Source organism: Miscanthus floridulus, chromosome 6, assembly GCF_019320115.1.
Source record: "Miscanthus floridulus cultivar M001 chromosome 6, ASM1932011v1, whole genome shotgun sequence".
In the NCBI taxonomy this organism is placed as follows: domain Eukaryota; kingdom Viridiplantae; phylum Streptophyta; class Magnoliopsida; order Poales; family Poaceae; genus Miscanthus; species Miscanthus floridulus.
The window spans coordinates 52,631,627-52,635,691 of NC_089585.1; positions in this window are offsets into that span (position 1 = coordinate 52,631,627).

The following is a 4,065-nucleotide window of genomic DNA, read 5'->3' on the forward strand; positions in this document are numbered from 1 at the left end:
GAAGTCATAGGTTTCAGCGGCTGTGTAAAGTGGATGGGATTCGATCCAGTGTTGTCGGATGTACCGTTTAATCATCCAAGCATAGTAAGCAACTCTATATGTTTCCAATAAATTAATGTGTCAAATACGCTTGTATAAATATATTTTCTGATATGTATATATATATATATATGATTCTTAAATATACCGTAGGTAATTGACCTAATCATTTGGCTTAAAGAGACACTCTCAAAATTTGGGGTTCAGGAAGTAGTTGTTCAGACCTTTCTTGTAGATAATGGTCCATTAATCCAATGTTGAATTATCTTTTCTATTGCCGCTAGGATGGGTAGAGGTGTTGTACAAATCTCAGAGATGGGAATAAAAGCACCCCAGTAGACTGTTGCACAAAAATATGTTGTCATTGCATGTGTAACTAAGCTTGCGAATATTGAGTACACCTTGCCTATACTATTCTCCATGCTAATACAAGCTATAAATGCGGACATGCGTCATGATGTTGAGGGCTTTTGTGCAAGCATTGCTCGGAACAACCAAAATGATGTGGCAAAGTCAAAGTCAAACTCATAGCTTATATCTGGATTTGTTGTTATATGTTGCAAAGCTTGGTTCTCATAACCTTTTTTTGCCAACACTTACAGGTTGAGGACTATGACTTAACCACTAAAGGATGCAGTTTTGAAGCTATTTTAAACCAGACAATGTATCAATTGGGTTATGATTGGAAATATGCTATTTAATGGTCAACACTCACTATGGAAGGATTCCAGAGAAAGCTGCTTGCGACTAAGAGGGGAGACCCACCGACTTCTCGAGCACCGTTAAACATCGTTAGTAGACCATGTGCTCGTACTTGTCAAGCAAGGGAGAGTGCACTAGTTAATGCATTGGTCTTCATCAATGATATTTTTGATACCACATCGGTGACCTACACTTCACCAAATTAAAAATACGAGAAAGTCAACTTCATTAGGTAGTAGTGGTGACATACTATGTTTGCATGAACTTTGAGGAGTACTTGGACTTGTAGGGTGTAATGACTTGGTTTAAATTTATTATGGTTTGTATGAAATTTGATTGTGGGATGTATGATCATTGTAATATACAACATCTTACTTAATTAGTTTCACTCTTAATATGTGTGTACAATATTCAATGCAAAAAAATTATAAAAGAAAAGGAAAGAAAAAAAAAAAGAGACATTCAGTTCTGGTTGGAGATGTAATACGTTGCAACGCTTGGGGCCTAAGCTGGAACCGCCTTTACTTCCGGTTGGCATTATCAACTAGGACTAGAAGTCCCAAATCAATCCCAGTTGAGAGGACTGGGACTAAAGTCAGGCGTTTAGTCCCGGATTGGCAATCTCGGTTGGGAAATCGAGACTAGAGGGGATTTCCCAACCGGGACTGAAACTCACTCTAGCACTAGTGGTCAAAGCAGTTGCAATCTGTCTTTTGTGTCAGATGCAATGATGATGGTAAACACAACCGGATAGATCAATCAAGAATATGACTCATGCCGTATTTGTTTTCATATTGTCCTTTGAAGTCGATACATATAATGTCAAAATACGAATTTATTTTGGTATGAATATAATATTTTTTGGATATTGAGCAAAGGCAATTCTTACTTTAATAAAATATCAGAAAAAGTATATTCTCTAATCAAGACAGCGTATTTAAATTTTTGTGTCAAATGGCTCAAACGGTTATCAATATCTTTATTTTTGCAAAAACAATAAGTGCATTAGGCGACCATTTTTATTTTCTCAATTTATTCGAGTTTATCAAAATATTTTAATAAAGTTAAGTTGAACATATTTAACCCATACTTCTACTTCCTCCTCCGTCGTGAAATGGATAACTTCATATGATCTAAATTTTGTCCTAAAATATTTAATCTTCTCATTTCCTAATACACATTTCTACTTTTCTAATAATACACCTTTCTTTTTTCGATACGTCTCTATCTCTGTTTTTTGAGGTGCATTTTGGTCTTTTGCCTTTTGTGTTGGTCTTTGTGAGAAATTTCTAAAATGTCATGTAATATGGGACAGAGGAGCATGTATACTTTATAAAAGACAATCAATTATACTTCATGTTGGGTTCATAAACCCGGGGTCCCTCGTGGACCGGCTTTCCAACGAAAGCTCGACCCAAGCAGAAACGCGCAACTCGTGGACCGGCCTAGGTATCTAAACGACAGGCCAGAAGGGTGATCCAATCAACGACCGAAAGGTCTAACCGAGGAGGGATGACGCAGGTTTTCTGACTCCGGCCCACCTCTCCAACCGGAGCGCTCGCTTCGGTCTCTAGCCCACCTCCGGATGGCCTCTCCGACCAGAAGGCCTGGCCAAAACACTACTTCTGACTCCAACCCGCGTCTCCGACCGAGGATGCGCCAAACCCCTGTTCACTGCTCTTCTCCGACTTGCGCGATAAGAGCCGACTGGGACCAACCGACCGGGGATGCCCGCTCGGTAAGGACTAGGAAACAGACAGAGAAAGTAAGGCAGGGCACATAAGTCAAACCGCAATACCGAGGTCCATACCCTGTACACCTACAGAAACAGTACTCTGTGACCTCCCTAGCATGTCAGAACCCAAGCAGTGTTGTAGGCGCCGACATTTTCCCCTATAGTATTGTAGGCGCCATTAACACCCACATAGTAAGGCTCCCCCCACATGCCTCTGGGCATCGACAGTGTTGTGGGCGCCGACATTTACCGTACCAGGTGAATATGGTAAAACCCCTTGCATGCCTCTAGGTATCAACAGTATGGCAGGCACCAACGTTTGCCATACCTGAAGAAGACAACACAACCTTCCACGTGCACCTGGTATCCAACAGTGTTGTGGGCGCCTACCATCACCTTGTACCCACCGGCGTGGGAAGCAAGACTTAGCAGCAAATGTACTCCTTCCCTCTCACTTATAAGGCCATCCCCTTCATCTATAAAAGGGGATGTGCTCTCTTCCAATAGATAGATTCATTCAGACCGATCAAGTTCACTAGTACACAACCACAGAACCGCCAGGTTCAAACCACAAGCACACGCTTGAACACTTAGCTCATAGCGGGGCTCCCGTCACTCTCAGCACTTCCAACCAGAGTTTGACCAGACCTCTTGTACCTCCATCTTTCTCCTTCTCGTTTGTAACCCCACTACAAACTTCGAGCACCTAGGCTCAGGAATAAAGTCACCGACTGACTCAAACTGGATGTAGGGCACGTTGCCTGAACCAGTATAAACCATATGTCATTGAGTGCTAGGCCACCTCCGATCATAACGTACGACAAAACTACAAATATTTACTTGTTGGTCACTTTCTGCACCGACAGTTGGCGCCGTCCGTGGGGAAGACGTTGTACGTTCAACACTTTTTGGTGATCGGATGGCCCACTTTTTTGCCACCTTCGCCATGGCAGGCTCAAGCGATACTACTCACTTTGGCTCACTGGAGTTTCCCACACTCCCACCTATGGGGATGTGGGTTTCACCTGTGTTCAAGCCATCCCAGGCCTTCCTCTTCGAAAGCCTAGACTTTGTCGCCGACCGGCTCAGTGTACTACACCTCTGCGAGGATACACTTGTTCCGGCACCCATCAGAAGGGCGACCTCCATTGGCTCTGGGACGCGCGATGACTTCAACAACGAGGCATCTGCGCTTCATTCCAAGCAAACTCTTTGCACAAACCTCGTTGTGAGTAATATGCATACTGTTATTTACTCTCTATTTACTATCTCCTGCCAATTACCCGAAGGGACCGTATTGATCGCATTACAGACACCGTACGATCGGTTCCCCTACGGCCTCGTGTCTCCCATGGACACGTGCGCTCAGAGGCTTCGAGGGACGCTGCCACCATCCCCCCTCACATCTAAATTCATGGGAATGGCGAGCTATGCTCCTACCACTTTCCACGAACTCTCGGATGATGAGGGTGAGAGCGACGGCTCTAGCATTGGCGATGTGGCACCTAGCCACCGTCCGTCCTAGGAGTGGGCTATGGCGGATGCTCTAGGACAGCCGCCGGTTGTTGCAGAGTCTGCATAGACTCATT